This window comes from Dendropsophus ebraccatus, chromosome 3 (assembly GCF_027789765.1).
Source record: "Dendropsophus ebraccatus isolate aDenEbr1 chromosome 3, aDenEbr1.pat, whole genome shotgun sequence".
Lineage (NCBI taxonomy): Eukaryota > Metazoa > Chordata > Amphibia > Anura > Hylidae > Dendropsophus > Dendropsophus ebraccatus.
This window is the reverse complement of record NC_091456.1, coordinates 156,633,673-156,646,238: the sequence shown is the minus strand read 5'-3', so window position 1 is coordinate 156,646,238 and position 12,566 is coordinate 156,633,673. Positions and strand designations below refer to the sequence as shown.

Here is a 12,566-nt window from a genome sequence, read left to right as displayed (position 1 = left end):
TGTAATTAAGTGGATGGCCGTCATTTAATGGCAAATATTTGCTGTTATTTTAATACAACGGCTGTTATATTGAAATAATGGAAGTTATTTACTGTTATATGGCGGCCATCCACTCAATTTCAACATTGTGTGAACAAATCCTTTCTGTGTTTTTAATCCACTCCTGGTTTTGGTTGCTATGAGGACCACAATACTGACTGAAATATACGTAGTGTGAACATAGCCTTAAAGTGGTACTCTGTTGAGAAAAAAAATGTTTTCAAATCAACTGGTGTCAGAATGTTATAAAGATACACTTGTAAATTACTTTCATTTTAAACTCTCCAGTCTCCCAGTACTTAACAGTTGCTGTATGTCCTGCAGGAAGTGGTGTATTCTTTCCAGTCTGACACAGTGCTCTCTGCTGCCACCACTGTCTGTGACAGGAACTGTTCTGAACAGGAGAGGTTTTCTATGTGGAATTGCTTCTGCTCTGGACAGTTTCTGACAGGGACAGAGGTGGCAGCAAAGAGCATTGTGTCAGACTGGAAAGAATACACCACTTCCTGCAGGACATAAAATAATATAAGTGCTAGGATAGCAACGATCTGCTGCCTTCACTGCATGGAATAGGCGCGGCGGCAGCAGGCCACTGCTTTCCTCTATGGGCTGCTTGGGCGATCTGGCGATCACCGGGCAGCCCCCCCGACTCTTACCCGCTCGCTGCCGACGCGTGTTATAGCAATGAAAGCAAGCGGGGAACGAGCTGACAGCGCTTGTTTGCTCTTCTGCATCGCCCTGTGTAATAAGGGCTTAAGCCTCTTGTGCCTATGCCCATGGGTCTTGCTGGGAAGCATTTTTCTAAATGATGAAGTGCTGTTAAAAACAGGCAAAATGGCTGCTCCTATAATATTACTAATAGTACTAAAATAATGATGATATTATAGAATCACTTTAAGGTGTATATGTATAAAGGGCCATTTCAATAAAGCCAGAGAAAAGTGTGTAAGGGTGTGTACAGAAACCAATGACTGAAGCTTACAACTAATTACTCCTAATTCTAATAAACTTTTTATAGACATTTAGCATAAGCCTCTCATGTGGCCACATAAAGCCTCAAATAACAAGGAGAGCACACAAAAAATAAGACTGAAAATCGTGTTTTTTGTTGAAATATTACAGAAAAAAAACAATGTAACATTCAAAAAACTTAAAATGATCACTAACTTTTTATAGAACTTATGCCAATTTAATAGCATATGTGTAAAATAACAAAAGTACAATTTACTTCCATTAAAAAGGGTGCGTTTTTTTACACTGGAAAAGTGTGTGTGAAGGTTCAATCACCAAGTGTCTCTCTGCCACTGAATTTGCTGTTCACTGCGGGTAGTTAAAGTGACTCTGTACCCACAATCTGACCCCCCCAAACAGCTTGTACCTTCGGATAGCTGCTTTTAATCCAAGATCTGCCCTGCGGTCCGTTCGGCAGGTGATGCAGTTATTGTCCTAAAAAACAACTTTTAAACTGGCAGCCCTGTGCCCTAACTTTGCACCACCCCTCCGTCCCCCCTCCCCACTCTCTTCCTCATTAGGGATGCCCCTGGAACATTTCCTCCATGCTGAACATTTGCACAGGTGTCTTAACTATCCCACCCATGTGCTGGGCTGACACAGCTGACAAACAGGAGGCAATCTGCCTGGAGCATTCCTAATTTGAGGAGGGTGGGGAGGAGGGATGGAGAGGTTGCACCAGCCTAATGCATAAACAATCTAGGCCACTCCCATAGGGCACGGGGCTGCCAGTTTAAAAATTGTTTTTTAGCACAATAACTGCATCACCTGCCAAACGGACCGCAGGACAGATCTTGGATTAAAAGCAGCTATCTGAAGGTACAAGCGGTTTGGGGGGGGGGGGGTCGGATTGTGGGTACAGATTCGCTTTGAATGTGAACTCTGGCAAAAAATTTTATTTAAGTATTGTATTGCCCCCCAAAAGTTATACAAATTACCAATATACACTTATTATGGGAAATGCACATGAAGTGCTTTTTTCCCTGCACTTACTACTGCATCAAGGCTTCACTTCCTGGATAAAATAGTGATGTCACGACCTGACTCCCAGAGCTGTGTGGGCTTAGCTGCTGGAGAGGATGATGGCAGAGGGATGCTCAGTGTCCCTCCAGTGCCCTGTGTCCCTCAGTGTCCCCCTGCCATCATCCTCTCCAGCAGCCACAGCCCGCACAGCTCTGGGAGTCAGGTCGTGACATCACTATTTTATCCAGGAAGTGAAGCCTTGATGCAGTAGTAAGTGCAGGGAAAAAAGCACTTTATGTGTATTTCCCGTAATATATATTGGTGTATATTGGCAATTTATATAACTTTAGGGGGGCAATACAATACTTGAATAAAATTTTTCACCAGGCTTTTTTCCACCAAACTTAGTGGTCAGAATGTAAACTGCAAGATTTAAAAAAAAAAAAAATATGTGTTTAACGTAAAAACTTGTTTAAATCATATGTAATTTTCTGATGACACATTCCCTTTAAACAAGATGACTAACTTCATAATCTCAAAGAAAATGAAAGCAACACGTGCAATTCTCTTACAATTAGAAGAGCTTTAAATCAACTAACATATAATTAAAAATTAACATTAACAAGTCAATGTTGTATATGTTTCTATTTTAAAAGCTAACTCCTACGATGACATGGTGATCTGTATCAGACGCTCCTCAGGGATGCTGCAACTATCATTTTTACTCATCTTATGTGCCGTATTAGTAACACAAATTCTATCTGCCTTTTTATTGATCGAAAAACTAGTTTTTTTTCCCTATTAATAGATAAGCAGGCAATGACTAAGCCCATGTGATTATAACACATGCATCCCGACACTTGCAGGCTATTACTGCAATCTCTATAACCACCTAATCTTCTACAGAAGATCTCGTATCTTTAGCACCAAGATTTATCTAATGTGGTCAGACAAGCACACCCACTGATGGGTACCAGACACATGTAAACTACAGAGTCCTCCCTCAAAGGAATAGTAACCTCACCGACACCTTCCGCTTCAGTACGGGTGACTCATACATTGTACTCTTTATTGCTGAAACCGGCATGATTCTACAGAGTATCATGTACTACTAGAGAAATCACTCATTTTACCACAAGCTGTGACTGGTCATGTTGTGGCCGGCTACTTGCCTGAAATAATCTGGCATGCAACTAAAAATTTTGACCATTTGGGACACATTTTTTGTTTGTGTCATATTCAAGAAATCTGTAAATCTTCAACTTTTCTGCATGCAGCAGCTTTGTGCTTTTGAGTTCACTATATCTATATTGCCCCTGTGAAGTATGCAAAACTGTACATCTAAAACCGGAAACGGTGGGAAAAGGGGCAGAAAAAAATGTTAAAAGCATTTATTAATGGGGCCTGACACTACAGAAAACAGTGTAAAGCAGGGATGGGGAACCTTTGGCCCTTCAGCTGTTGCAAAACTACAAGCTTAAGCTTTGGCTTTCCAGGCATGATGGGAATTGTAGTTTTGCAACAGATGGAGAGCAAAATGTTCCCCATCCCTGGTTTATAGTGATGGAACAACAGCATTTATTACACGGCCAACATGATGCATTAATGGACGCAGCAAAGTCAGCGTTCTTTAGCAGTGCCTTTACAAGGCACAATAAATCATGTGACCAGGCCGTATGAATGATCGTTGCATAGTTCGTGCTATGGCTCCTGTTTACACAGAGAGATGTGCGTCCGACAGTAATAAGTTTTACCGCTGCACATAAAGTCAAATCAGCCAACAAGCAGGCGTTTTTCCGCCCATCTGCTGATCGCTGGCCCTTTTACACAGGCTGATTATCAGCCAAAAGGGCGCTTCTTCATTGCTATTAATAGGCCCATGCAAAAGAGCCTTACGTAAGCTATCTACTATAGTGTGTGTGTGTGTATATATATATATATATATGTATATATATATATATATATATAATGGTTCTTGGCCTCTTCAGAATGACATACAGTATAATTGTACATGTATATATGATATCCACTTACTTGTATCATCATAAATTGTCAATGAGAGGCAATTCATGTAACTAATACTAGGCTATAGCGAGTCCAGGGATTATGTACTACATAATACTCAAGATTCACATTAGGTTTCCTCACAGCCTAATTACATATTCTAACTTTTATTTGAAAAATTCTAAAATACCTAATCTAGGATAATACACACAAAAATATAGAAAAATACCAAAATGCAAAAATTATCGTCAGCTTGTTGACTGACAATGAAAAAAACCAAAGATAGACCAAATCTTCATAGACGCTGCTCCGCTCTGATAAATGCGGCTGGTATCGCCATGATGTCCATACATGGACATCATGGCGATACCAGCCGCATTTATCAGAGCGGAGCAGCGTCTATGAAGATTTGTAGACGGCAGCTATCTTTCCTACATCAGGTCTCCTGACGAATTGGGGAAATGAAACGCGTTGAGACCAGCTAAGTGGGGGGACAGATGAGTATACATCTTTGATATATCTGCCCCTCTTTTAAATTATTTGTTTTTCTTTAACCCAAATTGCTGGGGTGTTTGTTTTTTCTTGCATATTGACACATATCAAAGTGCCCATATCGGACGAGTGCCGAGTATGCAGGAATGGTTGCATTACGTACCCCCATGTAGTGAAGGGCCAGAATGACATCATATGGGCCGCATTGATACTAGGTTGAACTGAGTGCATTAACCCCGAATTGCTTGGTTTAAACAAGTGTGGTGTAACACTTTGGGTGGTGTGGTGGTTGTTTGGATATCGGTGACACCTGATGATTGGATGTTACCTGCCCACCACACTACACATAGCTACTATAAGTACTATCTATTTATCAGCTTTTGGCCATTGTTTTTTTCATCCTTTAAAACAGTTCCATATATTACTACTGTTATAGTAACCAGTGTAAGGGATAATTGTATATAAGCCTGTGTCACTGTGGCAATTGACACACAGTCCAATACATCACTACATACACCACCTGACATATAGGCGCAGGGTTTGATATCTACAACCCTGGGCCAATTCTTTACATCTTTGGGGGGTATGTGCTTCCAATTTGGATTTTTCCTCTGTCTGTGTTTCCCATTGAGTGGCTCTCTATATGACTGCTTGTATATACCATCTTCCTAACTGTATACCCACTTAGTTTAGGATCTATATCTCACTAGTACAAACAGTCAGGTAGGGCTATCATTGAGTGAGACAGTCAGCTCCCCCTTTTTATCGCAGGGTATGAATAGGAGCTAAGGACAGGTTCCTGCGCGGGGCCGCACTTATCAGTGCGATCACTCTGCCTAGGGCAGGGAGAGTGAGGGTACGGATCTGCAGGGCAGTTACAGGTCCCACTAACCTCAACCTAATACCCTGCTGTTCATCCACTCCCTCCTTTTGGCCACACACGAACCGGGATACACTTATATCAGGGTCTCCCGAGTGTAGACTTTATAAGCGATCTGGTGTGTGGACCTTTTGTAACCGGCAATTTGGTTTTTTTCATTGTCAGTCAACAAGCTGACGATAATTTTTGCATTTTGGTATTTTTCTATATTTTTGTGTGTATTATCCTAGATTAGGTATTTTAGAATTTTTCAAATAAAAGTTAGATTTTAGTTTTATTCTGTGATTCCGTTTTGGTATGAACTAAACCAGTATCAAATTCAGTGATTTCTAATTACATATTCACAACATTTCAATTTAATTCAATTTTTTTTGCTAATTCCCACCTCTATTAACACTATCTATCACTAGAAATTGTAAACCAGGAAAATTCTTATTGTTTATTTGCAAGAAATGTTGAATTGCAAAGGGTTTGTATTAGTGCTCTTGTCAGAGGTTAGACAACACTGATCTGTTTAACAAACTCTAAAGCTCCTATTACAAGGGGCGACCGAGAGAAGCAAACAAGCGCTGTCAGCAGGCGCTTGCTCCTCTTTCCCCGCTCGCTGCAGCCGCTATTACACTCTTCGGCACCGAGCGGGTGAGTAAAAGGGGGGGGGGGGGGGGGGGGGGCGCGTGGGGAGCTGTGGCGGGGGGGGGGGGGGGGCTGCCCAGGTGATTGCTAGATCGTCAGGGCTGCCCATAGCAGATAGCAGCGGTCTGCTGCCTCCGCTCCTATCCCACAGAGCGACAGCAACAGATCATTGCCATGTTACTCGTTAGTCTTTCAACATGTTGAAAGATAAACGACAGCAACAATCAGCCGACATGATCAGATTTTCTGACACACAAGAAACACAAGAATTCCGGCCAGTACAGAGAGTCATGGCTCAATGTATCTGACAATCACATGACTGCCTTCTCTCTGTGAGCGCTCAGATGGTCTGGTATACACAGGACTTCCCGTTTTCAGTCAGAAAACAGCAAGTGCCGTGTTCTCCATGATAACTTAAAAAAAATAATGAATGTAAATTGCATACTTGCTTTATATCACATCTACTGTCCCTACACGCTAAGTCCCCTGTAAACACAATAAATAACGAATAAATAACATATTTCTTTTTTTTAAGAAAAGTTCTTCCCACAGAAAAGGCTGGAGATCTACTGTCCAACATTTGCTCACTAAGACCTTCTCTGATCATGAGCAGCACTTACGATTAACTGCAACCGCATTGTTTTTATTAAATATAAAAAATAGAAAAAAAGCAAACTGTCTGCTTCTCACGTTCTGTAATGGAGAGTAGGCAGCGGTGACATATACTGAGCACCCTGAATACTATCTCTTCATTCATGATGGGCACTATATCTGAACTTTTACTAAGAAACAAAATCCTTTTTATTAGTGCTTAGACACAAGAATTTGGGCCTTACTGACCAATTTTCCTATAGTTCTGACAGCAAAAACTACATAAGCACATTGAGATAAGAGTCACAAGATGTTCCCTGCATGGACACCCAGAAACTCAGCCAACTTACATTTCACTACTCAACAGCAGCTGGACTTGAGTCCACTCCAAGAACCACTTATTTAGATGGTCTCTGGTGACTGATGCCGCTTATCTGTTTGAGAGAAAAACAATCATGAAATCACAAAACAGTGAACTCAACTACAGCCATTTCCCTTAAAAAATCTAATGTTTTTAGTCTAATTACTAAGCTTAAAAGGGGTACTCAGCTCAAAGCTTGTTACTAGCCCTTGAGGTGAACATAACTAACAGGCTATTCTTACCTCTCCCAGCTCCCCCAGTGTCATCTTTGGTCCCGGATGAATTATCCTGCCTCCTCTTCCAAGGCAGACTCATCTGGCAGGGACAGCCCACTCAGCCAATCATCGGCCACAGCGATGTCACGTCTCAGTCAGTAATTGGCTAAGTGGGCTGTCACTGCCAGACGAGTAAACATATCAAAAGTTATGCATAGTGGTGGTACAGAAAGAATCTGGCGCTCACCATAAAAGTGAATCAGTCTTCAATTTATTGTGGATATTGGAGGCACAGGCAAGGAAGGGGGAAGGTAACACACGGGCACTTCTCAGGAGGCCACAGTTTCGTGCTACTAGTGTTTTGTCAAGCCAAGAGCCTATCAAAAGTTACGTTTAAGCGGAATACCCCTTTTAGGCATCGTTCCCACTGAGCAAAACTAGCGGAATACCGCGGCGGAGCCTCCCTCTCATAATGGGAGTCTATGGGAGGCGCGCGCTCCTGCTCTGTCCGAGCTGAAGTATGAACATGTTCATTCTTCAGCGCGGACAAAGCAGGAGCGCGCGCCTCCCATAGACTCCCATTATGAGAGGGGGGCTAACGGCATTGTCCGCCGCGGAATTCCGCTAGTTTTGCTCAGTGGGTACGAAGCCTAAAACTAGGCTGAAACTTCCTCTTCTGCCTTTGATGATAAGAAGGAGGCTGTGGAATAGTGATCTGTACAGCATTACAGCGAAAGGGGACAACAGTAAAGAAGACAACAGATGAAGCTCACGATTTTTATTCATGTCAACAGGTCCTGTTCATTGTTGTCTATGTTCATTATTGTCTATGTAAAGTATCTCTCTAAATGCTGTCAAAAACTAGTCAAGCAAGGAAGCTTCTCCAACAACAATGTATTAAAAAAAATTACAAATAAAAATAAAAAAAGTAGAAAAGTAAATAGAAAATAGGAAGAAAAAGTAAAAATAGAAACAGATTAGAAATAAAAAGGGTATGTTACAGTATATGGCTGCATAAAAATAATCTACTGACAAAAGAGAAGTGTCCAAAAGTTTAAATCAGTATGGGTGCTTAGATTCCCACTGATCAGAAATCGCCTGGGGGTTCAGGGGTCAGACCCTTGCGATCTCCTACTTTTCCCGGAATACCCCTTTAAGGTTTGTTCACACGTACAGACTCGCTGCGAGTTTTGCAGCGAGATCAGCTACGAGTCAAGGTCCTGGCAGGTCCCAGTACTACATACTCAGAGTGGTCTGAAAGACCACTGCGAGTATGTAATGCAGCCGCCCCCTTAACACCTTCTGCTCCTGCCCGGCTCCCCCGCTGTCTGTATATACATTACCTCTCTCCTGCATGGGCCCCAGCGTCCTGCTCTCCCGCCCAGCCAATCAGTGGCTGCAGCTGGGCAACACACTTATTGGCTGGGCAGGAGAGCAAGACGCTGGGGCGCATGCAGGAGAGAGGTAATGTATATACAGACAGTGGAGCGGGAGCCAGGCGGGAGTAGAAGGGGTTATGGGGGCGGCTGCATTACAAACTGGCAGCGGTCTTTCAGACTGCTTCGAGTATGTAGTAATGGGACCTGCCAGGACCTTGACTCGTAGCTGATCTCGCTGCAAAACTGGCAGGGAGATTTCAGCTGCGAGTCTGTACGTGTGAACAGACCCCTAAGGATTGTTGTGTGAATGCCAAGACCACAAACCAGAGAGATTTGTGCTGCTTCTTCTGACTCTGTTTGTAGGGGTTTTCAGCCTCTGTATGTAATGAAGAGTGTTTACAGTAAAAACGTTTTACAGTACATTCACAGTAAAGAAAGTTCAAGAAAAATAAAAGAATAATCAGAAATCTAAAGATTTTTTTCTTTTTTAACTTCACAGTGATTTGGTAAAAACTCAGAGCAAAAGGTATGCCTTTCAATCATCACTAGTCCTGCTCCTAGGCTTGCTTGGTTTACCATGTGGCTAAGCAATTGCGTCCGCATATTCTTGTTAATACCAGCGCTTATAGATGACCAGGTCAGCACTGCCACATACGTCATTGGGGAAGTTCTCAAAAGCTTTCATTGTGCATAGGTTCTTTAGCAAGTTAGAGAAGTGATTTGAATAGTTGCTATGGGAAATTCCTTCATTCCTTTCCTTTGAGCCTAGTATGAAGCACTCTAATGCTGATGACTGTCTTTGGACATAGCATTTCTGTATGCTTGATTTATCGGACAGATTTTTGAAGCCAAAGCCAGTAATTGATTTGAAAAGAGGAGAAATCTTAGTCTTTCCTTTATGACCTGTTCTCTGTTAATAGTCTGTTTCTGGCTTTGGCTTCAATAATCTGTCAGATAAATCTGTGTGTAAACACAGTCTAACTAACTTTATCTTTTGTTCATTAAAACAGGATTTTAAGGTCTGCTTTCAGTAACCTTTCTGCACTATTTCCTCTGTTCATTATCCAGAATGTCAACAATGACATCCTTCCTCTCTGTACAATGTCATCTTAACTTGTCCAACGTAAATGTGCGGCCATTTGCAAACACCCATTAGAATCCACAAAATCAGCTTATCTGCATAAAAAAAAAAATTGCAATGCAAGGACAGCAGGGCTATACTAAGAGGACTCTGCATTAGCTTCATACTGTACCTAGTTCATTCATTTCCTTGCATGCTGAAGCTGGGGTCTTTGGGCCGAGCAGAAACTTCAGACTTGTGGATAGGATCCGTACTTGTATGGAATTCCTTTCTGCAGACAGAGGAATGCAAGTGTCAGTAACATCCGCTCACTAAGTCTTGCTTCAGGCTACACATTCACAATACAAGGAACTGATGAGAGATGCATGTGTGGAAAAAATAGATCATGGTACTACACATTTACAAAGAGGACTAGTCTTCCAGTGAACAATGTATTGGTGCCCTTAACCCTTTGAGGACCAGGCCCAAAATGACCCAGTGGACCGCACAAATTTTGATCTTAGTGTTTCCGTTTTTCCCTCCTCCCCTTCTAAGAGCTCTAGCACTCTCAGTTTTCTATCTACAAGCCATGTAAGTGCTTGTTTTTTACAGGAATAGTTGTACTGTGTAATGGCGTCTTTCATTTTACCATAACATGTATGATGGAATTACAAATATATTATTTATGAAGATATAAATAGGTGAAATCGTAAAAAAGAATGCAATATGGTAACGTTTGGGGGGGTTCCTGTGTCTACGTAATGCACTATATGGTAACAGCGACATGATACTATTATTCTATAGGTCAGTCCGAACACAACCATATGCAGGTTTACACAGATTCTCTAATGTTATTTTTTGTTTTAATGAAATCCATTTTTTGGCAATTAATTATAAATAAAATAGTCCTATTGTGACGTTTATAACGGTTTTATTTTTACACCTACGGGGCTGTATGGGGTGTCATTTTTTCCGTTATGATCTCTAGTTTTTATTAATACATTTTTCAAGATCTGACGTTTTGATCACTTTTTATAAAAAAAATTTTAATATACAATGTAACATCAAATCGGTAATCCACGCACATCTTTCCCTCTTCTCGTCTAAGCCGTTCGCCATTAGTGATGACGCTTGTTATATTTTAATAGATCGGACAATTACGCACGCTACGGGATATTATATGTTTATTTATTTTTATATGTTTTATTTATATAATGGGAAAGGAGGGTGATTTAGACTTTTATTGGGGGAGGGGCTTTGGGGTAGTGTGTTAGTGATTTTAACTTATTTTTTCCCTTTTGTGGGACTTATATTTACATTAGTTTGATTTCTACACTGATCATTGCTATACCATAGGCATAGCATTGATCAGTGTGATAGGCGATCTGCTCATGAGCCTGTCTGTGCAGGCTCAGTGAGCAGATCGCCGATCGGACCGCACAGAGAAAGGTGAGAGACCTCCGGCGGTCCGTTTCAACAATTGTGACCCCCACAGTCACACTGCGGGGGTCCTGATCGTTAAGTGACAGGGGACTCCCCTTTTACATACACTTGAACGCCGCGGCAATCGCGGAGTTTAAGGAGTTAATGACAGGCTGCAGCGCGGACCACCTCCTATAGAGCGTGGTCCGCTCCGGAGCACTCTTCATAGCAGGAGAAACACCCTGGACGTACAGTTACGCCCAGGGTCGTCTGGTGACAGACTTCAATGGCGTAACTGTATGTCCAGGGTTGTTAAGGGGTTAAAGTGTCACGGTCGTTTACATTTTTTTTTGCAGAAATCAATAGTACAGGCGATTTTAAGAAACATTGTAATTAGGTTTATTAGCCCAAAAATGCATTTTTATCATAAAAAAGCAGTTTGAAGCTCTCACCCCTGCCTTCATGGTTTTCTATGGAGAGGGGAGGTGTGGAGGTAGGTGAGGCACCAAAACAGGACAACAAAGTTAATTTACAGCTACATTACCAGGCTCTCTCCTCTGAAGTCAGCACTGAACTCTCTGACCTCTGAATACCATCTTTCACACAGCTCCCACTGTGTAATCTTTTGTTCTCTCCCTCCTCCCCTCTCCATAGGTTACACAGGGCCCAACTGATGTAAACGAGTTGAGATTTCCTAATAATGAGCAGTGAATGAGGGAGAGAAGGGGGGGTGGGACCTGGGGAAAGTCTTTTTGAATGCAGATAATGGCATATTTGCCTAATAAACCCAATTATAACGTTTCTTAAAAAAAAGCCTGTACTATTGATTTCTGTAAAAAAAATAAAACGACAGTGGCACTTTAAAAGAAAGAAGAAAAAAAAAGAAATGAAAAAAAAAAGCTTAACATCCATTTGTGTGATAAGGACCTACAGCACAATGCTCAAAGTGGACCCACCCGCAAATCCATATGCCTCTAATGTTACATGGAGACTCACAAGTTTTCCAAGGACTCTGAGGACACGCACACACATTAGTAAATGAATGGAGATGCATGAAGTGGTGCGGCTGCTGGCGGGTACATAGCTCGGTGGGGGTTACTACTCTTCTTCTGGGGGTCCCTCATAGAGGGTTTCACTGATTCATTCCACTCTATTTTATAGAAAGTGAGAGAGGTGTCATAGGAGCTGCAGCAGGAACACGCTCTTTATGTCACCTCCAGAGCTGCTGGCACAATTCTGCTGTTACTTCTCGTTCTTCTCTCCAGTCAATATTCTGCTTTTACATTGCATCATATAAGCCAGTCACTATACTGCCGTTACATTGTGTGTTATACTCCAGTTAGCTCAGAAGCCGCCATCACTGCTCACATAATAAAATGTCTGACATTTAGACAGGATGATCGTGGTCAGAACAAGAAGCTGTGAGAAGTTTAAAGGTGTGAGTACCGTGGTATACTAGGTCACAATATACTCCAGAGCTGCGTCGTTTGGCCTTTGCAGTATTTTATGTCAGTAT

At 41.9% G+C, this 12,566-nt stretch overlaps 1 protein-coding gene across 1 annotated transcript in view; it reads right to left on the bottom strand.

Moving 5' to 3' along the window:
- The window catches only part of FER (FER tyrosine kinase), a 160,785-nt gene that overhangs the window by 130,919 nt on the left and 17,300 nt on the right, over positions 1-12,566 (bottom strand). The window contains exons 2-3 of the mRNA XM_069962976.1: positions 9,822-9,920; positions 6,964-7,047 (exon numbers count right to left, since the gene is read on the bottom strand). The gene's annotated coding sequence lies outside the window, so the exon portion shown is untranslated. The remainder of the gene's footprint in view (positions 1-6,963; positions 7,048-9,821; positions 9,921-12,566) is intronic.